The sequence below is a fragment of the Struthio camelus genome, chromosome 26 (assembly GCF_040807025.1).
Source record: "Struthio camelus isolate bStrCam1 chromosome 26, bStrCam1.hap1, whole genome shotgun sequence".
Classification (NCBI taxonomy): Eukaryota; Metazoa; Chordata; class Aves; order Struthioniformes; family Struthionidae; genus Struthio; species Struthio camelus.
The window spans coordinates 6,714,761-6,739,555 of NC_090967.1; the positions used below are offsets into that span (position 1 = coordinate 6,714,761).

Here is a 24,795-nt window from a genome sequence, read left to right on the forward strand (position 1 = left end):
CCACACGCCACGCTACATGGAGGAAGTTTCCCTGTTTCATTGCAATGCAAGTTTTCACTTTGCCTCCATCCCTCCTCCTCTAATTCTCAATTTAGTCATTTGCAATAGCAATTTTTAAGTTGTGTTTTGGTTCTTTTTATTATTTTTCTATAAAATAGCTACCCACCTGGTCTCTTCTCCCTCGTCCTCCCTCAAGAGACAGAGCAACTGGACTGAAATTCTGGAAACGATGTGCTAATTGGAATCGGAAGCCAACCACCGAGTCAGACCCACCTAGAGCTTTGTTCAAAGCTTCTAATGGTGAAGTCTCAGTACTCAGGTCTGGCAACCCATTGGCAAATGCAATAAAAAAATCCACTTCCTCCACCACCCTGATACCAATTGAGAATGTCACTATTAAAAATGCACCCCCCCACCCCTCAACCCTGTTTTTTTTGTTTGTTTGTTTTTAAATTTTAACCCCTCTCAATATGGAACCTGCTCAGGAGCAGACACCCTTTGCTAAACCACTTCCAATTTTTGAGATTTAAGTTCTATTTGAATCCAACATTTAGTGTTTACCCCCTCGGCGCAGTTGTAAGTTTGTAACTTGGTTTCAGTGGATACAGAACGGTGCCCTGCCTGAGAGATCACGCACGCCAGAGCGAGGAAAGCTATAGGATGATACAAGGCTTTTTGTCCTTAAAAGGATTCTCCGAAGCGGGCACTCCAACCAGCAGCGGGTCGTTCCTGGCATGTTGCTCACAGTAATTCATTAGCTCAGAAGATGCTTTGGAGACCTAAATGTTCCAAGAAAGAATAACGTTAACGAGAATACTCAGGTAAACCCACAGAGCCTGCCAGGAAGCTCAGCCCAGGCAGAACAAACAACTAACTGACTGCATACAAATTTTAGAAGAAAGTCTAAAGTGCATTTTGAGGAGGAAGCAAGAAGGGCTCGGTGGTGACAAAAAGACATAACATTCCAATTTTCGTAACAGCAACTTTACAGAGATGGCCAGAAATAAAAAGGGGAAATGAATACGGAAAAAAAAAATTAAGGTCTGACATAAATAAAGTGATGAGTCTGGGAAAAACACTCTCAGCAGAGAGCAAGAGACTAAAAAGAAAGATATTCCTGTTCTCATTTTTAAGGGCTTTGGGATAAAAAAGAAAGAACAAAAATGCCTGCTTGAAAGCAACCATCTTCTGATGTTAAAAGTGGATTTTTGAAACCATTAGAAACTATTACTTAAGGCTCTGCTTATTTTAGTTCAAAGATATATTCTGGGAACTCTGATCCCAGAGCAACACAACCAAGTGGAGCATCTAGGTGGTGGGCGAACTACATGGCTGCATGTTTTGGCAATTAGGAAAGCGGGAGGCTTGGGAAGAGCCAAGGCAGGGAGGCTCCCGAAGCTTTGGAGACTAAGAGCAAACCCTTTGCTATTAACTTAATAGCTGGTTGAACATAAGGCAAACATAAAACATACATGCAACCACACAGCAGGAAGGCCCCACTAGGAACGATTCGTAGCCGCAGAGGTCACGCCACTTTGGCTCTGCCACTCTCACGGGATGCTTGCGCCTTCCCAGTTCTGTGTCCTGCACTAACTGGGAATCGCTTTCCTGTGCCACTTCACACAGGGTGCCGCGGCACGTAAGCAATATGCGTCACCTGCTGCTGCCTGCAAAGTGATGCAACCTGCACAAAAAGATTGTGTAGTTTTGTGCTATAATTACTAAACCTTTCAGCAGCAACTGAGAGCGTAAAGCGATGAGGAGAAACGGCATGGGTGACCAAACCAATGCAAGCTGCAGTTCTCTGCAGCTTTGGGCAAACCACTTAATCGGTGCTTCACCAAAATAATACGGGCTTCCTCCACTTTTTTCTTTTCTACTGGAAACGCAGGCCCACACCCTGTGTCAGCCAGCATAACTTTTACTGGAGTCTCTAGATACTACTGTACTTTTAAGTATCGAGGTCCTAACCAGTAATGCAGGCTGCTAACACCAGCTGCTGTTGGCCAGCACTTAAAACATACTGATCAAACTCAGTGGGATCCACCAGCACAACTGTTCTGCAGAGACAAGGTCAAGCCTCTAGCTTAAACCTATTACTCACATAAGACAGCACTTACTACTAATCTCAGAGCAAAGCAAGGGGAAAGAGCTTAGCTTGCCAGGAGCATGGATGAACTTGTTATGAGAGTAAGTGTCCTGAAAACCTCCACACACCTCTTAAAGCTTCAGCTACCAGCTAAAATGAATGAAGGCCAAAGGGAAAGGCAGTCGCTAGGAAACGTTTGGCCCTTTTCTAACAGACGTGCAGCCTACTTAGGGCAGGTTAAGAGAGGACCGCGGTGCATGGGCAGGGTTGTGTTTCGATTGCAGTATCAAGCCCCGTCTGAAGTCATTTGTTCCCTACTGCCCTTCACTCCCAGGCCTCAGCCACACAGACAAGGAGCTAGCGGGGAGCGGGGTGGAGGAATAACTGTCCAACGAGACCTTGCAAGGAAGCAATCAGAGGGCATTCCTCATGCCTGCCACTGCTATCACTGCTGCAAAGCTCTAGTAACAGCTCCCCGGGCAGCCTGCTTCCACCCATCTCAGGCATGTATTAGTTCATTTATCTGCAGGCAAACATATGGTTCATGTCCTTTAACTGTGAGGAATTGAGAGAAGCTGGAGGAATTAGCACTAAGCAGGAGGACTCATCTGATGCTATATTCTAGTAGCTCACGGGCTTGGCACACTGATTTGGAGTTGGGTTTGTGGATTATGATTTTATTGAAGCTCACTCAGACAGCACGTCTTCTCCGCTCATCCTCAACAGTGGCATGTTGCGGTCCCAGCACTGTTGTTCTTTCCCAGTAAAGCGTTTAAGATAGTCACATCTACAAAGGCTGGTAAGTATACACACACCCTCCTTCCTCCTCGCCATGCACAATTTGGGATCTTGGAGTTGAGACACAGTAATTCTTAAGTGTCTGTGCTGGGGGAAGACCTGTAATTTATTTTGTTTTCCCTAAAATGGCCCCTCTGATGGGTGCATCACTGGAGTCTGGAAACTGGTGGCCCTAAAAACAGCTACAAAACCTCAGGCTGGTTTAAAAAAAAGATATTCAAAGCAGAAGCAGCTCCTCCTGCACATCAAAACCTGAGATGACGACGGACTTGTTGCTGCAGAAGAAGTAGGGACTGAGAGTCAAAGAAAACATTCTTCAGTCAGGATACATTCAATTATAAAATATCAGGGGGGATTTAATACCTATTTATTTAACCGGTATTTCGGTTTTACTGTGCCTTTCATCACCATCCACAGGGGTTTCTTCTGCATTACGTACTGACAGGAAGTGATTTTTCAGGAACAGATTTCTTCTCTCACCCAGCTACCCTCCTTCCCCTCCAGGGAGGTTCTCGGGGAGCGACCGGCAGCTGAGAAGGCTAATTACAGCCTGCCCGACCCTGCAAACCGAGGCAGACAAAGCCACAGTCCCAGCGGAACGGCTGCGTAGCCGGGTGACAAGTGCGGCTCTTCTGTGGCTTAACAGGCATAAATTCAAAGAGTGCCCTCAGGTGTCTTGCTCATAGCCCTGGGGGAGCGTCGCGGAAGGTGAGGAAGCTGTGGGCAGGGAGTGACAGTGCATCACGGCCTCGGACTAGCTGCCCACACGCTAGTATTCGTCCCCAGTGAAGGCTGCTCTCCAGAACCCACGTGGCCCAATGAGCCCGCCCGGGTACCACAACCGCCGAGAAGGCTCCCAGAATAGTGTAGTGTCCTAAAGGACCTGGGCTCCAACTCTCGTGAGGCGGTGTGGTCGTAGGCATGTTACCTGCTCCAATCCCCCAGTGCTAAAGGAAGCTTTATTCCTAGGGATGCTTTGCTGCCCAAGCAGATTACTGTTGTGCCAATACACGACTGAGAATAGATTCCAGTTTACTATCCTAGACAACGGCAGCACAAAATTAACTTCCCATATTTCTACCATAAACATGCCTCAAACCAGAAATGAAGGTGTGCCACTATCATTTTTTCATTTTGAAGAAATGGGAATAGCAACAGCTAAGAAATTGCTATCCAGGCAGAGACTGACAGAAGTGGAGATACACTGTGAACAAATTGGGAAATGACACTGCCGTGCACATGAGCACACCTAACACCTGGCGCCTTAGGTGCCCTCCTAGGTTGCATGTGCCCAGCTGAGATCCTGGAATTTACTCAGATGACCAGTCTGCCCTCAGATCGTGGAGCCACCTCTGACATCTGCATGCTCCAGAAGCTGCCCAGGCAGCAATCCTGCCTCCTGGATGCAACAGGCGCCCCACGGAAGCTGTCTCTGCAATGAAGTGCGGCAACATCTGCGCCAGAGACATCACAGCAGCGTGCACAGCCAGGGAAGACCCGAAGCACTTGCAGAGCCTCCTCCCCCTCTGCTCCTGCCCACCGAAGGTGTCATGCATCTGTCTACTCCTAATTCCCAGGCTCACCTTGATCCTCTCAATGCCAGCTTCAATGCGGAGCTGCTCCACCAGCTTCCGGGCCTGTGCTATGTTGTTAGTTGTTGACATTGTCTGCCATCGGTTCTAGGCCCCAGCACTTGAGAATACTGCAAAACAAGGCGGGCGGGGGAGAGAGAGGTTAGCATCACACATGAAACCATCACACTGCTGTGCATCTGCTTAAAAAGTTGGCAAGCGTCCCAACCGGCAAGATTGCTCCTCTATGCACCGGGCCCTGCACGCAGTCACGTGCAAAGGGCTTCCATGAGCTCTAAAATGATGACACCAACTTAACATTTCCTGATTCTGCTTCAAGTTCTCCTTTCCCTTAACTAAAGCTCTTCTGCCACTTTCAGGCTCTTTCTGATTAAAAAAAAAAAAAGGGCAAACAAAAAGACTAATTTGCTGACTAGAGGGGAAAACGAAACGCTGTCTGCAGAAAGCTCTTTCAGATGCATTCAGCAGATTGGAAAGCGAGCAGAAATTTTCCAGCTCGTGTAATCTGACATGCGACATTCGCAACGAGCTAGTAAGAGAGGAGGTGGACCAGGACACTGCTCAGCAACAACTTCTGCACAGCTCCTGGCTGTTCACCCTCACTATTCATCTATTTCTTTCACTGCTCTCTCACTCTGCACGTAGTCCTGCCCGAGATGCTTGCAATCTGTGTCAAGAGTTCCTCTGCACAAGGCTCAGAACAGTAATTAGGGACTTTCAATACTGCACAAAGTTAGATCTATGCCACTTATGAATAACTTTCCGTATTGGGTGTCCCTCAAAAGAGTAGAATAAGAAAGTAAGAGCAACAGACAGTCCTAAGCTGGGTGGTAGGTGGGAAGTCAAGGACCAGGCAAAGGACAGAGGGTTTCTCAGATGGCCAAAGCACTGAATGGAAGCTGAGCAAGGAACACAGAATCGAGGTCAATTAGCTGAGTGGATATAAAAGCACGAGACACATTGATAGCATGTGTTGCAAATGAAGTTTTCCATAAAAATCTTGCAAAATAAGGGCCCAGCTGAACGTGAAAGCAAGAAGAGAGCAATGCTCTCCTGCTGGAACGATGCCTGGGGAGATGTCGTTCCAGATGTAGCAGCGCTGAGCAGGGGCTGTACGCTTTCAGCAATACAACCCCTTTATGTGCACCACGAGCACCTCAGTTGCACCCTTATGAAACTGAGTCTTGCACAGAGGGGCAAGGATGCTCCTCCTGCAAAAGCACAAGTGCTCTGGGGACTCCTTTACATCCTGGCAAACACCCAGTACTGCTGGCACAGTCCAGCTGTGCGCTGCAGGCACCAGACTCCCTTCATCCGTGCCCAGCAATGTTGTGATCTCGGAGAGTTAAGGTCCCTGTCACCTGGCCTGGGACAACCTGCACAGCGAGGCTGTGCCCCTACGACTACCGTATTGCAGTTGGCTGCCCCAGCAGGAACAACCCAAGGCAATGAGACAACCTTCCTAGAAATGTAAAAGCAGCAGCTGACACAGAGGAAATTTGTCTACACGGCCAAAATAATCCGCCACCGAGTAACGGGTCGCTCATGCTGGTGCGGCGCTACGGGGCTGTGACACGCGGCGATCTGGCGGGCTAGCTCCCGCCACACTGTCGGAGCCAGACGATAGCCTCAGACGGCCGCTTTACGATTGCCTCCATGCGGCTGCTGCAGAGGCAGCACGAGAAGTCACCTACTTGCCCTGCCTGACAGTGACTCAACCCGTGACCAGAAAATAATTGTGGGGAACAGGGGAGAGCAAGAGGACCGAAGTCGGTGCTGCCTCCTCCCCTGCAATCATCCCGCACAGACCGTTACCCGAGGCTGGCAGAGAGGGAAGGGAAGGGCGAAGCGGTAGATGTGAGCACCCTCCCAGACCCCACCAGCCTTGTGCTGCCTGTAATTGGAGACGGCTTCAAAGCAGACGCTGAACTGCTGCGTTTATGGGGGAGGCGGAGGGGAAGTGTCTGTCCCATCTAAAATACTAGCAGACCTCAAGCTGTCTAGTCTATGTTTAGACATTAAAAGAGTTTATTCCAGACCACAGTGGCACTCTTTGGGAGTATTTTGCTTGGCAGCAGCACACGGTGTGCACTGAACTTTTCGATCCATGAAGCGCCTTCAATGTCGGTTGTAACGCTGAACGCCGACGGACAAAACAAATGGTGTTTCAGCCAACATTACCCACTCTGCTATTAGATGATTCCCTAAATTAGCAGGGATTATTTGGAAGCCTCCACCTCTCAAATCCTGGAATACGTTAGTCAGGGCAACGTAGGAAGCCACTCTGTTGAACTAAAGCACTGCAGCGTGGAAATCCAAAGAAGGAAGCAGGCTAGCCTCTCGGGGGAAGATCCCTCTTCTCCTGCTCCCGTTTCCTAAGCTGCGGTGCTGCCAGGAAAGACGACTCAGATGGCTTGCAACAAGGCAGGACTGTCTCACATTAGTAACGCTGGAGACACACCTGAACTCAGAGTCAGGCCTTTGCAAGACAGGGCGCTGTGCTTCCCGGTAAAGGTGGCAGGATCCTACGACGAGCTTGACTAGCGGGCTGCACCGACAGCATCGAGATGCCAAAGCAGGAGAACTGCTGCTTGCCTGCAGCACAAGCCGCCTCGTGCGACGCGCTGCGCGGGGACTTGGCCCGGCCCCTTCTGACTTTGCGCTCTGAGAGAAGCACAGAGTACCTTCCAGATTGATCTCTTTTCCTTGCTGCTCAGGTGTAGAGCACAGTGCGAAGCACCTCACCTGCCTCCTGAATCCGTGAGGATTTCGGCACAGCGGCGGCTCCAGCAGCTTGCGTTCAGCTCCGAGCACCACTGTCGTGACTCCCTTACAGGGACTAAGACCTAGGCAGCAGCTGCAGCAGCGCTGCCGTCAATGTTTGTGCCATGAATCCCTGGACAAAGCAGGAAAACGTTGCCCTGGACGCGGCTGCTTTACAAGCAGCCAGCTATGGCCATCTTTTGACCGCTCACATTTCTAAGACAGCCCCGGTGGCTCGCAGCAGGATGATGTGCTCCGAGGACAGCGGTTGTCTCGAAGCGCTCCAAACCGGCGCAGGCAGCGCTAGGACTAGGGAAGAGCTCTGTCTCATAGTCAAGGTCTTTTTAAATCCCGTCCGTGAACTCGAAAGGCTTATTACTGCCAACAGTTAACTGCTCTTTGATAAAATAACTTTTCACCTGGATAAAGAGTTAGCAGGCAGCTGGAGGGAAAGAAACACAAGCAATCAGATATAATTTATGTTTGCAACAGCACAGGATCACCTGCTTGTACTTTTACAGCTTCCTGTTTATGGAAGAGGGCTGATGAATCAGTCAAAGGCAAGTTACTTAAGGGAACTTCTGGTTATGCCGTAGCGCTGCACGGCTGCGAGAAGCACAAGCTGCTGTGCAACAGTCACAGCAACAGTCGCCGCGGCATGCTGCAGCAAGCGCTCGGGCTGGCTGAAGAAAGGACGTGTTTTACTAAGCACGTTGCGGAGAAAACCCTGTCGAGCGGCAGTAGCAATTCTCAAGCTAAGACTTAAAAGTCCTTAGCAAAGGGGAGAATTTGTACTTTTTCTCCCCCGCTGTAGCCCAGTTTAATGGAGTTATTGCAAAGTAAACGCAATACTTACACTTCAGAAATTAAGCTCTATTTGGCTGGTCGTTACAGCATCCAAAAACAGGTAGGCCCCTGCCTTCCCCTGCTTCTGCGCTGATGGCGAGAACTCCCCAGCTGACCACCACCGCTTAACACGGGGCGAGATACAACTTCACTTAAGGGAGCGACACACTTTGCCTCTACCAAGTGCAAAGAGCAGCATCAATCACCGCTGAGCACAGGGTTAGCAGTTTTACAGCAACAAAATCCGAAGCAGCCACTTCTGCTTCCCTCTTAACTGCCTTCAACCCAGCGGCTGCTGCCCGGGCTCCTCTTGCAGGAGCCGGGAACAGAGCTCTCTGCAGAAAGGGGCTTCGAGCCAAGCAGCTCCCGGCCCCTCGCCGTGACAGCGCAGTCTCGAGTGTGGCATTTTAAAACTCCAAGCGCGAGTTTCACCAGCCAAGTCCTCGTGATGGTCAAGGGGACTTTTGCTGGAGATGAAGCTGAGCGCACAAGCCTCGGCCAGCCGGAGCTCCCGTGCCGCGACGCTTGCGCGCGGCTCTTGTCCCGCTCGCAGGCGCTCGCGAGCAGCGGCGGTCCGGGCTCGCCAAGCGTCAGAGGCGGCCGGGAACTGCGACGCTTTTAGGTTTCAGGTTCTGCCTGTGGAATGGGTCAGGGACCGGGCTGCAATCGCAGGTCGCGCTCCCGGACTGCTTTGCCTGGCAAGAATTTTAAAAAGGCTTCGGTTACCTTGGTAAATAATTAACTAAGCACGTCATTAGCAACTGGAAACCATCAATACAAAAGATGGCACACGAAGGGCGTCCTCAGGATGCCAAAACAAACTTTAAACATGTCATTCACCAGATTTCTACAGATGTGTAAATAACTTGTGAGGTAAAGTTATTTGAAAAAAAGCCATACAGAAGCATGCTGGAGCAAAGTATTTGTGATGCAAATCAGGATGACTTGCAGGAGGCGTCTAAGTCCTCCCCTCTCCTAATTGCAAGTTTTTGAAAATCTGCACTTGGAAAGGGACAGGAGGTGACAACTGTAACTGGGCCTGGGGAGGAAGCACAAGACAGTCAGGACACCCAGGTCCCATGCCCATCCTTCTGCCTCCACTTTGTCATCTGAGCTCGGGTAAGCAATTTGTGCACCCAGCCCTCCTTCCTCTTAGACGGGCTACCGCGCTTAGTGTTTCGCCACGACCGACCTCCCCCGCCCACGGAGGGGGGCTGCCGGCCGGCTCGGGCAGACTTTTCCTTTCCGACTATCTACTCATGCCTCTGCAGAACAAGAACAATATTCTGCTTTTGCTGAGTCACGTCAACAGAAATCTTCCCTCGTCCCTCCTCTGCCAGCACACCTCTGCCCTCCCGGCTAAGCCGTCCCTCGTTCCTGGGAAGGGCAGCGCTTCCCAGAGACAACAGGAACACTCCTCTTGCGTTAGCGCAGCGTTAACTCAGCACACGTTTTTCACGCTGTCATGCAAGCGATTCCAGCAGGGCTGAAGTCATCGCGCAGCCGGCAGGCAGCTCTCCGGGCTGCCTTCCCTGCTCCGCCAGCAGCAGGGCGAGCTGGCAGAAGACTGCAGGCTGTGCTCACCAGACAACTGCAGATCTGAGATCGAGGAGACGTGAATAGGATTTGGACTACATCAAGACGTTCCCGACAGGATGCTGCATGAAAAATAGTTCTGCTACAGTAAGTACAACATTGCAAAGACAGCTACAGGGAAAGATGGACGTTAGGGGAACACATGAACACGGCCACGTTATCCAGTGCATGCAGATCTGCGCCAACACAAGAAGCAGCGGTGAAGGAGCATGAAGTCTTGCAGCAAGCGAGCAGGGAAGTCGGAGCAGAGATGAGGGCAGAGCACCGGCAGCGCAGACCCAGGAACGAAGCAAGCGAGTCTACAGCTATGACTTGGCCGGAGTGCAACCGTCTCGTGAGCACTTCTGCCTATTTGATGAAAAGCACTGGAAGATAGAGTCCAACAGGCGAGAATAAATTCTGGAAAGATCAGGATTCGCTATTTCAAACTGATCTGCCTGTTATGAACTCAAAGCAGATCAGGATACACGCTGTATCAATTCAATCTGCGGCTCAAAAAAAAATCACAAATATCCTCTTCTACATCAAGTTTCATCACTAAATAAAAGTATTTAAAGGATCACAACAACTGTTACAAAAAGCAGACTTCTTGGGTTCACATTCTTCTTACACGGCCAGAAAAAAGATTTTTTCAGTGTTTACAAAATAAGGTGCTTCACGTAATACGTTAGTGTTAGTACTCTTAATACTTTCACTGAGGCAAGCGATAAAAAGTGCATTTAAACTATGCTACTTTGCACTTTCAGTAGTTAGCATCTGTTCTGCACAACCCTCCGAGTCAAAACGAGACTGACTTACTACTCTACAGAGTAGATACCTCCCTTTCTTGCAAAAGTTTTCTTATTCATAACGTATTTTTTCATGCACCAGGTAGGCTATATATGCAATGATTACGGCTGCTTGTTTTAGTTTAAAAAAAAAAAAAAAAAAAAGTCCCAGTTCTTGAGTCAGAGCAGTGTAGCAACAGCAGTGACAGTAAGCACTTGGCTCCGGCACGCCGTGACTCAGCACGAGCGCTGCGCCGAACAGACGCCTCCCCCGGCCGAGCATCCCGGTCTGGCTCCGAGGAGCACTTTGCCCATTCAGCCTTCAACTGCATTTCCAAACCCTGCCCAAACGTTGCTCCAAGGTTTGGCTCAGAGGCAGGGGAAAGCTCAGCCCTGCGGCCTCGTGTCGGGTGACCGCGGGGCGGAGGTTTGTCTGCGAACCTTCGGACCTTGCTCCCTCCCCGCCGAACGCGCAACAGGATCGTTCTCCTCGCGCCACCTGCCCTTGGCGCTATCCCGAAATATTACAACAGAATCCGAGTCACGAGGATGAAACTGCCACCCTCAGAAGCATCTCAGCGTACTGAGAAACCAGGCTTGCCGTAACCTGCCTTCAACCTGCACCTTACGAGAGGTGCCTCGCTATGCTGCAATGCAAGACTTAACACCCAAAACTGTTAATCATTTACTCCGCACAAAATGCAAAGCTCAATAACAAAGCCCTTTCTCTTTTATGCAATCAGTGCCACCTGCATGCTCCCACCCACGGTCCTCTCCGGCCTAATGGCAGGAAGTATTACACTAGGAAATAAATATGCACTGATCCCTCTAGTTTCTGAATTCTTCCCATACTTCTCATAGCTGGCGGCAGCCACTCCTAACAGGCTAAATAAACAAGCGAACATCTGAGTAACTGCTGGAGTTATGCTTCTTTTGTCTTTTTCCCCCAGATAAAAACAGCTAGGAGACTGGTGTTTATGGATGTCACTGTGCTCAAGCTGCTGGATGAAAAGCATCCGAAGAATGCACCTCACGATGCCCAGCAACTTCGTCCTGCTTTTCCATCCCTACTGAGGCTGGCTGAAGAGTCGCCCAGACATCCTCCCACCGAGGAGCTGACGGAACAAGCTACCAAGGTATGCTGGAAAGTCCGAGCTGAAGGATGGATCTGCAGGGATGTTCAGGACAGGAGAACACCCCTTGGATCCCTGTGCTAACAGAACTGTACTTTAAAGAAAACCACCCTGTGTCACTGCAGCAGAGCGTGTGCATTGGATGCACAAAACACGCACGCCGGATAGCTCGCCAGCCCTGGCCAGAGCACAAAGAGCTACGGCCACCGAGGTGAGCGTCCTCCTAAGCACCCAGCCTAGGGGAGCAAGCAGCCAAGACCGCGTATTGTCAAGAACCCCAACTGCTCAATTCAGGGTACTTCTATTGAAAAGCCAGGTGTTTTCGTCTGTCAAATATAAGCTTAACTCCATTAAATCCTGCTCCCAGATGAAAGCTCTAGTCTCTCCACAAACCACGGCCACGATCCTATGGGATTTCTCCTCCTTACCAAATTTTACCTCCCTCCTTTCCCCACGTCCAAATCAGAGCATCGCTTAAAAACGTTGGCTAGTGCCTTCAGTTAGCAGAGCGAGGAGACAGGCAGAGCCCAGCGCGAATACCTCCGTCCTTCCAAACCGAACCCCGGAGCCGCTCTGCGGGGACCTGGGCTCCGGGCACTCGTACGTCACGGCCACGACGGCCCACGTCTCCCAAAGGACTGCAGAAAGGATCCCCAACACGACTTGTTACACCACTTTTAGAACTTGCGTCTCGAGCACGATTTTCCTAGTGCCCTTCTTAGGGGAGAGACGAGGGAATCATTTTCTCTCAAGAAGAGGAAAAGGCCTCCAGAACTCTTTAACTAGCAGCTCTCTGGCCCGCGCTGACCCTGCGCCGGGGAGACGCGCTCTTCCCACACTGCTGCTGGCCGCTCGCCAGCGCGCGCTGGCAGCTGCAGCGCCCAAGCGGGGCAGAACCCCCGGGGAGGCGATGCCGATGCCCCTCGCCCGCCCGAGCCCGAGCCCGAGCCCTCAGGCGGGCCGGTGCCAGGAAGAGCGGGGGGACGACGGGGGAGCTCGAGACTAGTAACCCAGTGTAAACCCATTTGGTGGTTACTTCTTTTAAAGATGACCTCATGCTTTTTTGGAACAGAAAAAGGCTGTTAGGGCGATGGCATTTACTCCTTGTCTGGGCAGAACAAAGCAGGCTCCATTTTTCTTTTACACTTCCTGCATCAGTAGCTTAACAGCTGAATGAGCTATTGAAATTTTTCCTGAGTGCAGCATTTTTTTTTTATTTTTTATTTTTTTTAAAAGGCCTCCAGATTTCTATGGTGTGAGACAATACTCGGTGAGAGCACAGCAAGGATCTCTGCTGACCGAGCCGTCCAGGAGGATGGGGAGAGATGCCGCCTTAAAGAGGCAGAGCTTCACTGTCACCTTGCTCAGGACGAGGATATAAGCACACTTACGGCAGCGTTTACACAATTTGGCTTGTTTTCAGCACCTTTTCCTGCAGCCTCTCTAGCTCAAACAGCACAAGGAGTGCAAAAGAAGGGCAGGGAAGTCCAAGCGTTTTACTTTAGCAATAAACACGTTACAGAAGCGTCCACGAGCACCTTCAGGTTTATACAACGTCCAGTCAGAACGCTGTCCCTCCCCAGATAAATTACAGTCCAACTCCAACAGGTCGCAACTAGGCCACCCATTTTAAGATGCTTAATTTCCCTATTGCAACCAGCAGCAGCGTCAGTCCCACAGCGACAGGCACGTCAGAGCTGCTGCTAGCTGGGGGCCGAGCCTCGCGCCGGGCAGCCGCCGGCGCCCACGGCCGGACACCCGCGGGGCGGCCTCCCACCCTCCTCTGGACCGGCTCCAGGGTGAACCACAACCGCGTTTTCCTAGTCTGATCTCAAAACCTTGTGAGCTCGCATTCGTTCCTGTTTTGCTTTCAGCCTAACTAGCTGGGCATCTTTCAGTAAAGCAGAAGAGGTATCAAACAGTTGACGTTTTAGATAAAAGGGATGATAAAGCATATTGACAAACTGTACAAAGCTACGAGGGAGAGCAATTGGAGCAACATCACTTCTAACGTACTAGATGCTTTAAATAAAATCAATACTATAACATGAGAAGTCTTTATCTTTCAGGTCAATACTGAGAGTCATTAGTTTTAGGTTCATTCTTTTCACAGCTCAAAAATCTAGCTGTGTGTGTTTCCAGATGGAAACACTCCAAAACCACCACAAAAATGTGGTCGTACCCTGCTACAAGAGGCAACTCAAGCCAACACGTTTTGACATGTTTGAGCTTTTCCTTTTTCTTTTTTTTTTGGGGGGGGGGGAAGGGGGAGTACACAAAGGAGTACGTTTGGTTCTTTGCACAATTTGGGTAGGAACAAAACTCAGCGCGTTCAGCTTTCAATTTACGTCGCAGCCAGTGCAGGCAACACCTGAATTCTGAACCGAGCCTCAAGGCTTTCCTCGGAGAAGAGCACTTACTGCAAGGCACTTCTCCAGCAAAAATAGGGCTGACTGCACAAAATCACGCAGATCAGCCCGATCTGAACAGGTCACGCTCACCAGCTCCACAGCAGAGGCACACAGCGACAGGGCAGCCCAGCCGCAAGAGCGCGGCTCCTACGCCGGCACGTGCACGAGAGCCTCCGCCGAGGCTAGGAGAAGGTGGCGCGAGCGACGTGGCTCTTGGCGATGAGGGTGGCACTCGTCTGCAGCTGGTGACATGCAGGCTGCCGCGATGCCACCGGCCCAGAGCGCCGGTTTTATTCTTTCTGGATATCCACTTCACGTGTTAATAGCAAACACAGTGTAGTATGGATGGAGGAAAGAGGGCAAGTGCCTCAAATGCAGCTCTGTCCTTACCAGAAGATCCTTAATTGCATAAGTATTTTGAAACTAGAGCAGTTTAACAGAGAGACTGGCCAAGGATTTTGGAAGGAGACCGTATCCCTAGAGACGTGTAGCTCCATTTCCTTCCCATCAAAGGAAACGATTATTTGGCTGAGAGAATATGAAATCCTCTAGGACACTTCTGCCAGCTAAGCTACGGGACGTTCACGAGACCTTGCTTGCAGGGTAAGCCTGACAGCCTCACAGGAGAGCACAGTTAACTCAAATGCTGTCGTGCACAGGTCTGGTTTTTACTCCACCTCTCTCCATTTTCTCCGCTCAAGCTGTGGTGCCAGCCGGGCTGAGACCTCGGCAGGACTGCCGGTGCCGCTCCACGCAATCCCCACCTCTGCGCTGCCCATCTGTGCTCCCTGAGTCACGTCACAGCTCCACACCTATTTTTAGACTACATATTTAAGAGAAGCAGAGCGCAAAGGTAAGTATTTACATCAGTTGTTACCTGGAGTCATCACCCAGAGGCGATAACACAACTAGCAAGGCACAGGGTTTGAAACGCAAAGCCAGGTGCCATTTCAGGTTTCTCCTTGGCTTGCACACCCAGCGCAGCGAGTTTAAGGACGGCCGAAGCATTCCCGGTGCATGGACGTACCGGCGGGGACAGCTACGGCACCAGCCCGCCCGCCTGAGGCTGAGCAGCTCCTCCACTGTGAGGGTCTCACCGTACTCTTTGGAAAGTCTGGAGCCACCACTCGCTTCATGTATTAGTCCCTAGCACAATACAGATAGCCAGATATATAATAAACGCTCCACCATACAATTTAAAATAGAAAACAAAGCGAGGCTTTAGTCAAGATGCTTAAGGGCTGTTAGGGGTTGAGGGTGGTAAATAAATCAGAACTTGCACTGCAAAGTCTGTTCTGCCCTCGTCCTCCCTGCATTTTCTGCTCAGTTCAGCCAACAGATAAAGTACACAGGGAAAAAAGCAATCACTGCACACAAAGCGCTTGCAGCTTCCCCAGGAGCACTGCGGGACAACTAGGCCAGAAAATGTCACTGTGACTCCTCATGCCCCCTGTGCTTCAGAGCAGCTGTGGAGGTCTTGGCCAGTATTAGTAGCAAAGTTATTGAGGAAGGAAGGGAGAACAGAAAAGCAGAACAAGTTTTAGTGCCAGTTTCAAAGCAGCATGCTAACGCAGGTGTGAACTGTGCACCACCAGCTCCAGTGCCGCGGCCTCAGAAATAACCACTGCTTCCGCAGCGGGAGAACTGCAGCCTGCCCTGGCATGAGCCAGTGCTGCACTTCAAAACCTCTCGCCTCCCCGGCCGGTATTACAGACTCTCGCTTTGAATCGCCGCCTTTCAGATCACCTGCAGCTTCTTCTCCTACCTTCTCTGTGCTGCAGATGACTAAGCCATATAAATGCCATTCCTCTGCTTGCAGGAACCATTAGAACAACTCAGGAGCCCCCAGCGCTCAGGCCTGAATCTCATCTCCAGCGTTTCTTCCTATTCTTCAGAGGGGCTGGATACCAACATGGAAAGGAGAACTTCCTCTTTGCTCTTAAAATCAGGTTATAAACTCTTGTACTTCTTTAAGCATCATTTAAACTCTGCAGCTCCACAACTGCCTCAGCAAAACGTTAATCACTTTTGTAAGAAGATTTTAAAAGACCATTAAGTAACCTCAAGTTTAAAGTAAAAAACATGTTCTTCATAAGCATCTTCATGAAATACAAACTAAGCAATTTTGTGATCTTACCCGAACAAAAGAGATTGAAAAATGAGTATTTTGTACAAAGCACTGAATTGAAAGTTGTTTTTGCAATTTTGTGTGTTGAAAATTGCCGACAGTCAAGTCTGGGAACACTTACAGTTTGCTTAAGCAATAGTCAAACGCAGGTGGTGTCAGAGACAAAAAAACACTACTTAGTCATCCCTGGTGTCTTTCAAAATAGGGACTATGAGGAATAATATTGATATTTTAAAAAACACTCTGGGTTATTATACCCACAGCTTAATAACAGCGAAACTAGAAACACATTGATCTGTCCTTGCAGCTCCTACAAGGAAAACACATAGCTTTGTACTAACATTCTAGCAGCAAAACTACAATGATACTAGTGTTCCAAAACCCGATCTTTTGGATAACATGTGATAAGAAGGATGAGTAGATTTTAATATTAAGTTGTTATTTTCATGTGCAATAGTTTCAGGAACAAATAGGGATAAGTCTTCGGACCTTTGAGTCCAGAAATTACCCAGTATATGAAAGCAATTCAAACACAGTTTATATCTTCACTTACGGTCTGAAAAGAGGTACTGATTTCAGTGGGCAGACTAAGGACTAAATATGTATATCCTGGCTAGACCACTGTGGAGTTTGTCCTTGTCTGCGAGGGCTTGATAGCAACTCTGCATACAACTGAAGTGCATAAAGACTAAGCAGGAAGCTGGGCTGTATAGTGGCACAAGAGCGTATTAAGTTATAGAAGGAGATAAAAGAAAGGGAAGTTTAGGCTGAGTATCACAAAGCTTCCTGAGAATTTTCCATAGCTCCACAGATCTAAGCTGGGAAATGCTGAAAGCATTAACACTCAAGACATTTAAAACAGGCAGGGGAAGTTTTAACACCACAGTACAGGGTTCCATACCCTTCTTTTCTGAGCATACAAAGGGTATTTCAACTGCATCAAAAGGTCACATTAATTTATTGGCCTTGTGTGCAAGAGTTACCATATTACGAGGTTAGGAGATTTTACAGCATCAGTCATGATAAAGCTAAGTGAGCACCCCTTCAACCACTTTTGTATTTCCCTCTCTACTATGTAGCTCCTGTGTGCTGAGTGGGTGGAAAGGTTTTGAAATGAGTTTTGAGTTTTCTACAGATAAGCAAACGCCCAAAGAGGGGAAGCCCTCCAACCAAAGCAGTCACGTTCATCTTCCTTCCCCCCAAATCTTAAATCTCGTACTGACATTAAATGTCATGCAGATGCAATATTCTCATCTTAGGCTGTAAGCAGAGAAGGGAGACTTACCTGGATTTACACACCAAATAAACCTGAACTGAACAGACACAAGTGAGAATGACTGGTGCCCACCAAACAGATCTCGCTGCAAGAACTCCTCAGACACTGTGTTTTAAAGTGAAAACTCTTTGGTCAATAGTATTTGTCCACACAGTCTTTTCTTTTAGCTACTACCTTTATCACTGCCCATTCTCAAGCTTTTCAGCCACAGTTTAATAGTAAGCCTTTTCTACTTTGGAGACCTAAAAGCAGGTTACGTTAAAATGGTAAGAGGAGTCGCCAAGCTCTTTTCAAAGGGAAAAGGAAGGAACACACAGAGGAAGGCACAGGTCTGAGTCAGCGGCAGAGCTGCTCCATTTCGGTGGAGCTGAGAAAGTAGCAGAGAAAATCCCAGTCAGCAACGCATGGACATTAAAAGAAATGTCACTGTCATTTATATACTTTTAAGTCACTTCACACACAGAAAATTCTCAGTCCTTTAAAGGTTCTCTTATTACAACAAGTCTCTTTCCTGAGCACAAGTACAGCTCAGCTTCCTAAGCAGCCAGCAGCATCTGAAGTGGTCTCCTGCGGCACACAAGCGCTCAGATGAATTCAAAGCCACCTATCTTCCCCTGGAATCTGTAAGCAGAATGCTTTTGCTTTTTATAATCTCAAAATTTATTTTGCTTCTCCTCAAAATAGCATCACATGTTTAGGAAGAAAGTTAGCACGTGGAATTTAAGGAAGATTACGAGAAAGCCCTAACAACACTAAAATAAGAAGTCAAAGCAAATACTGCGAGGAATACACTTTGTTAGGGCATTATGCTTATTATAGCTTCTATTGACAAAGGATACTGGGCCTTTTGCAGAGCCTCGGAGAATTACTATACTGAGTAAGCCAGGGAGAGCATGTTTATTGGAACTTTACACAGCTCTGTATGGAGGAGATGGAAAGGCCAAGGAGTTTGGTTTCAAGTAAGTTAAAGTTTTCATTGTGGAAAGAGTGTTTGGTGGGAATTACATCAGAACCACAAGTTACAATATACTCATTGTATGGTTAGGCATAGCTTGCACAGTCGATACTTCTCGAGAAGATAGGGAACTGGTAAATAATCAAAGTAACATAGCCATTAAGAGCTTTCCCAGCACAATATGCCCCTAAGCTACTTTTTTTTTTTTTAAACGTTATGGAAAAAGAAATAGGGTTTGTCCATGACATTGACTGTGGCTATTATACATGTATGCATTCAAGTAGCATTTCAAAGTAGCTAAAAATAGTTTTCCAACCCCTGTTAAAGCAAATTGTTAGTCATTTACCCTTGTTTCATTGTTTTCAACCAGTCTGCAGAGACAAGACTTTCAGCTGAATCTCCTGCCCCAAGCAGGATCACGCTTAACTAACTAGATGAGAAGTTCTCCGTGAGGTAACCCGTTCCCTGGGCCGTTTTCCCTGGGAACTGGTGCTGAACCAGCTCCTGCCGAACACACTCAACGGCTACGCTGGCGGCAGTGGGGGAGGAGGCATGCACAGAACAGAAGTCTGATTCAACAGATGTGTGAACAAGCCTGGAAGCAAAAATTCCCCCAAACGTTACCTCTTATGACACACACACCACACACACATGTATACACATACACTCACACACCCTCCTTTCCTTACTACTACTGCAGGCAAATCATCAGGCCAAAGTGAAGACAGAGCGGTTTGAAGCCGTTCTCATTGCCCTTGTGTCACTGCAGAGACCGGTCATCTGGGAGGCTGAGATGAGGTCATCTGATGCTTGAGGACAAGATATCCTACCCAGAGGAACTCAGGCCATCTGGTCCAGCGTCACTCTTACTTGTTGACCTTAGGACCATAATTCAAGGCTGATTTATTTCCGTGTAGGCTGTTGCCTACGCTGCTGCAGAGGAGTTCAGGGTGAAGTCTCCCCCTTCAGCCCACTTTCTGCAATGTCAGAAATAAAAAGCATAAGCAGCATGTTTGTGCTGTGTATGGCTGTGGCAACCAATCCCCTCAGCCTGCAACAGGAGGCGGGCGAAGGGCCTCTCAAACCTTTCTGCCTTGGATTCAGTTTCAATTCAGTTTCATTCTGCACAATGGGGCCTGGTACCTGAATATTTGCAAACATCAAGCTTGAAAAAACCTGAGGATATGACAAAAATATTTACCTAAAGATTAAATACCTTCTGCTCAAGTGCAGGAAGATAAGCCATCCTCTTCATATGACCGTCCTTTAGTCAAGCCGCACATTACTGGGAAGAGGCATTCAGCTGATGCTGAGCAAACAAGAAAACTGCTGACAAGCTCTTTGACAGGCCATGGTGTAGCACAGAGCCATAAAAAAACTCTTAGAGCATGGGAGCCAAAAGCATAGCAGCCTCTTTTGTGTAATTTAAGAGGGCTGATATACAGTTGCCTACAGCACATCTAAACCAGCTTCCAAAGAAAGCATATAAATCATAATAAATTTTTGGCCGGAGCGTTGCTTTGCACTTTGTATTTTCAGAAAGCATTTTAAAAGCCACAACACTATCAAAAACAGAGCATTCTCCATACTTTGCTCTTACCGACAGTGTTTGCTAGGCGACTGGCAGCGACTAAAAGGTTGGCCCTAAGAGCTAGGTGATGTTTGTATAATCATTGCATATAGAAAGTTTTGCTTTTTTTGTTTTCAGTCTGTCCTATTTCAAAAATGTAGTGGCATTTTCATCTTCTGCTTAGGAAAACTGCACTTCTGAGGTTAAAAAAAAAAAGAATGGTCTATATGATACTACTAGGAACTGCTGCCATGTTCTGCAAAGCAAGAAGTGCCAGCTCCCACCTGATCAAAATAAAATCGTCTATTTCTGTGCTAAATTCCCAGCTGCTCTATCAGTTGGGTATCTCACAGTGGCCAGACACCAATCCCTCCGAGGTCTGTAAAGTACATTTCTTAGCAGAATTTTTAGCACGTTTCAACCTAGCAGAGCCTGAAACACGTCTGACCGGCATGTGCTGTAATCTGGCACAAGTACAGAAAAGCTGGTTTTCCAGGTTCATACACAGGATCTTTAGTGTGAGCTGCTTATGAGAATACTGTCCTTTGCTTTAAAATACAGTTTTTGCTAAGGAGTAGCCATATACAAATGACACTTCCTTATTCAATGTATCTGCTCAGTCCACACCTGGGTCACATCCGCTTGCTTTACTGCCAAGCGGACAAAGTTTTTCTGCCGCCAGTTTTGCAAATGCTGTCTAGTTCTATCGTGACAATTCTTCAAAGCTTCGAGGGTAGCCACGGCAAATTTGCCCTTCCTGGTGATGATGTGAGCAAAGTGAGCATGATGTAGCTTCAAAATCCCGAATTCATTGACTCAATGAATAAATATGATGCACCAAATTTGAAATGAAAGCTTATAATGTCCTTCTAATCGACATGAAACTCAAGTACAAAACGTTGACTCGCTGCTTTTCTTAAGGAGCTCTCTGAAAGATGCAAACTTACAAGTAAGCAGTGTTCAAGTGGAGCAACAGGGATTTCAAGGGACTAAATTTCAAAAGGACAAAAAGCAACAATCTCTCTAGACATAATGGTGCCATCAAGGAATAAGGCAACCATGTCCTGAAAAACACAGCGCCTAGACGGACCGTTGCTAAAGAAAGTTCGATATTGCAACAGAGATTAAGTAACACATTGACTTGACAGCCATGGGCAATATGTCCAGACACCGGCTAAAGACTTCAAGCAGTGAGCAGTTTCCACTAACCTAACCCTGAGAATCCTTCAGTGACCTTCAATTGAAACAAACATGATCCCTGTTAGTGTTAATATCTCACATGCTGACAGAGAGCTCAGAGAGCTACTTACAGTTATGAGCAAGGAGAAAAGTGATTCAAGACAGAGTTAAGCAACACTTACGCTCTGGCAATCACTGGGACTCCGAGCACACCGCCTGGCCAAGCTCACATGCACAACTCAGGTCTTGAATACTTTCGAATACCTATGTCTGAATATACTTCTCTCTCTCTATATATATATGTATTTGTAAAACTTTTTTTTTTTTTTTTGGCTAATGCAAAAGCAACATCCCCCCTGAGTCAGCGCTCTACTGTTACCTGGGCCTCAGAGACCCAGAGCGGGAAACTGCATAAGGACCTCAGGGCAGGGACCTCATCTGCACAGGGCAGAAGTCAGCCCTGACTCGTACTTCTGAAAAATCACAAACTATAGATCTGCATTAAGCAAGAGCTCAGATTCCTAACTGCATGCTTCAGAAGTAATTAACAGCTTAAGGTCTCCTAAAGCTGGACGGGCCGGTATGGTGTTTGCTTGGGAGCTGAACTGCTCTGTGATATTATTTACCTCCAGCTCCGGACTGCCAAACAGACCCATTTGCATTTTGGGGAAAGCTCCCTATAAACGTGAATGACCTTTTGCGACAGACACATCACATGAGAGTAAATACTAACGCTTTCTTCATATGGCCATAAAACACACTGGCATGAGAGCAGTCTTGTGACTTTCTCTTCCCAGCTTTCCCCTAGTCATCTTGTTTTCATTACCAATGTATCTGCACAGGGCAGAAAAAGATGCCCAGCAGAAATGCACAATAGGCCAGCAAAGCCGAGGGCCCTCCTCCCACCACCGCCCGCCACCCGGTAAATCAGCTGCATGCAACTAGAAATGAAGAGACTTGTTTCCAAAGGCAGATCAGGACACAGTTCGATCAGCTTGATGACTGCTTTGCACTTGTTTCATCTATCAAAGCAATTACACTAACAGAAAAGGCCAGGATCTGCATGTGACTGCAGCGTCTGTGTATAGCTGTTTTCATGCAAGCCTGGGTCTTTTGGTAATACTGATGACTGCAACATCATGTGAGGATTTGCAACAAGGAGCAACTCCTACATTGGGCCCTGGAATCTGTTGAGCCGAGAGGGAAAGGAAGCAGAAGGTCGTTTTCTTTTGTCTCTCTTACAGGAAGTCAAGTCACACTGGCCTGGCAGCAGTTCAGGACTTAGCTAAGGACTTGGTGCTGGGAGCAGCTTTGAAAGAGACTCAGGCTGGAAATAAAACAGGGAGGCTAAAAAAAGGAACTTACAAATTGTGCAAAAGGGTTCTACAAGACAACACGTGAGCCGTCTGCCTTCAGGTAATGGTCGACCTTTAGCTTGCTGGGTTTTTTTATAGGCTTGGGCTAATATTTAGAAAATCTTCTAGTACTTTTCTAATCTTCTAGATCAGAAAAGAAGAAAGAAATACATAAAAGCTATTCAAACTTCTCTGAATGCTTAGATAGCATTAGGTAACTGGTGTGGCAAGAGGTGCCACCCTGCTGTCGATACTGTACGTATCTCGGCAGAGCTGCTTAGGTGCTTTTGGAAATTGCCCCCCGCTCATTCACCTGCATCTTAGCTTCCCAGGGAAGCTGCAAGTCAACCCCCTCCTATATCCAAACGCTGAGATGCCAGTGTCACTTTTTGTCACCAGGTTTTATTCATAACTGGAGAGCAAACAGTTTTGCCATTGCTGTTACTCCCCATTTCTTAACTTTGAACTCACTCACCAATGGAAAAAAGCATTCTTTATGTCCCAGGCAGCTAGCGCGAAGCCAAAGGACAGACAAAGGCAGAAGCCTCTCTGCACAACGGAAATGCAAATACTTGACAGCTGGAAAAGAGTCAGTACCAACAGCAGGTACTCAATCACAAAACTGGAAGATAAAACACACTGTTATGGGCTGTACGAGCTGAAACTTAACGTTATCACAAAAACAAGGGTATTTCTTTGCAGTTATGTATCTAAATACAAAAATGCAGAGCCCTAAGAATCTTTTGAATAACTTGTCAAAATTAGTCTCTAACCCAGGTGGTCTACTTCAAATTACACTGTAAACAGATTTTGAGAAAATATATACCATCTAATTAAAAAAAACCATTCTGCTATGATAAAAGTTCGATTTGTTTTGAGAAAGAGATTTTCATGTACCCTCGGCCAAAGCACGGCAAGTCTCCCGTCTTTCCTGGGAAACACTGACCTCTCAGCAGAGTGCCAGTTCCTGGGGATGCCAGCGCAGGCACCCGACGGCCTCCCAGCAACCGGCGTGTCGCGCGGCTGCTGAGAAAGGGTCCTCCTCGCCCTCCCGCCAGCCGGCTACCCTGCGGCCAGCGTCCACCTCGGCGGCGCAGCACGGCCGCGAGCGAAGCGAGACGCGTCGCGCTCCCACGGGGAAGAGCCCGGCCCCGGCGGCCACGGCCGCCTGCCCAAGCGTTCGCTCGGGGCTTCTCGCGGCACGCAGCCGCTCCGCGGGGCTCTCGTGCGCGACCGCGCTATTCCAGAGCGAGAACGCTTTGCTCCCGTTTGCTTAACCCACGCTGAAGCAGCATGCGTTTGCGAGGGGAAAAGAGATAGTCAAAACATCCTCTGGCAGACAGAGAAAAAACCGGCTAAACATCATCTTCTCTAGTTGTCTGGGGCTTTTTGTTTTTATTTTTTTTTAAAAACTGTTCCCACAGTTTAGGCACTAAGGGCTCATAAAACATTTCCATGCAAAGTTAATCTGCGCTAACCTAAAAAAAAACAACAGTGAAAGATTTACACCACCCTTGTGCTGAAAGCACCTAGGAGAACTCACACAGTCAGTCAAGACCTTGTGGGAACGATGACTGACAGCAACAGCAATCAAGAAGAGGTGGCAATCAGCCCAGTCTTTCCATCCAGATCAGGAATAAGATGCCTAACTACAACTGAGTTTAGTTAAAACCAGAATAAGGCACTTCTGCTCCCAAGCAAGACCATCTCCCCACAGGGAGCCGCACGGGAAAGCCACTGCCCTGGAAGCACACGCGCGCCTTCAGCGGGAACAACTTTCAGAGCAGACGAGACCTCGAGCTTTGCCTGCCCACCCCGAGATCTGCCAGACAATTGCATCCCACCCACTCCCTCTAAAGAAAATTTACAGAACAGGGATAAACAGAAGGGCTTTTAAATTTGCTCCAAAAAAAACATATGGCGAAAAGATTAAAAGGGGGACCAAATTTAGATTCGGCTTGCCTAGCACGTGAAGCGTTTGAGTGAACATAATTATCCCAAGAAAAGAAAAATTAAGTCTTCATTATTTTTGGTGCAATCATTCCAAGTCGAATTAAAATCTCATGCAGCGGCCTGACCCCAAGTTTAGAGCATCAGCACCTTGATCTAGCTCACAGTGTTGAAGTTTTGCATCAGGATCAGCTCCCTTAGCTTCAAAACAGATTCTTCACACTGGGATGGCTGGTACACACAATGCAAAGCTCGGTTCAACTCGAGATATTTGAGAGGGCTTAAGACTAAAAGAACATAACTGATTGAAGCCTCTTCTTATGGGATAACTATGGCAAGAAATGAAAACTTAATCCAGTATTAGTTATTGACTTTTCCAAGGGGGAA

General features: G+C 47.9%; 1 non-coding gene across 4 annotated transcripts in view; it reads right to left on the bottom strand.

Annotated features, from left to right (window-relative positions):
• Positions 1 to 620: 620 nt before the first annotated feature.
• Positions 621 to 24,795, bottom strand: part of LOC104139379 (uncharacterized) — a 79,377-nt gene continuing 55,202 nt past the window's right edge. For all 4 annotated transcript variants that reach the window (XR_011136353.1, XR_011136356.1, XR_011136355.1 and 1 more), the window contains 2 exons: positions 4,471 to 4,589; positions 621 to 779 (listed from right to left, as the gene is read on the bottom strand). This is a non-coding gene — a transcript (uncharacterized protein). The remainder of the gene's footprint in view (positions 780 to 4,470; positions 4,590 to 24,795) is intronic.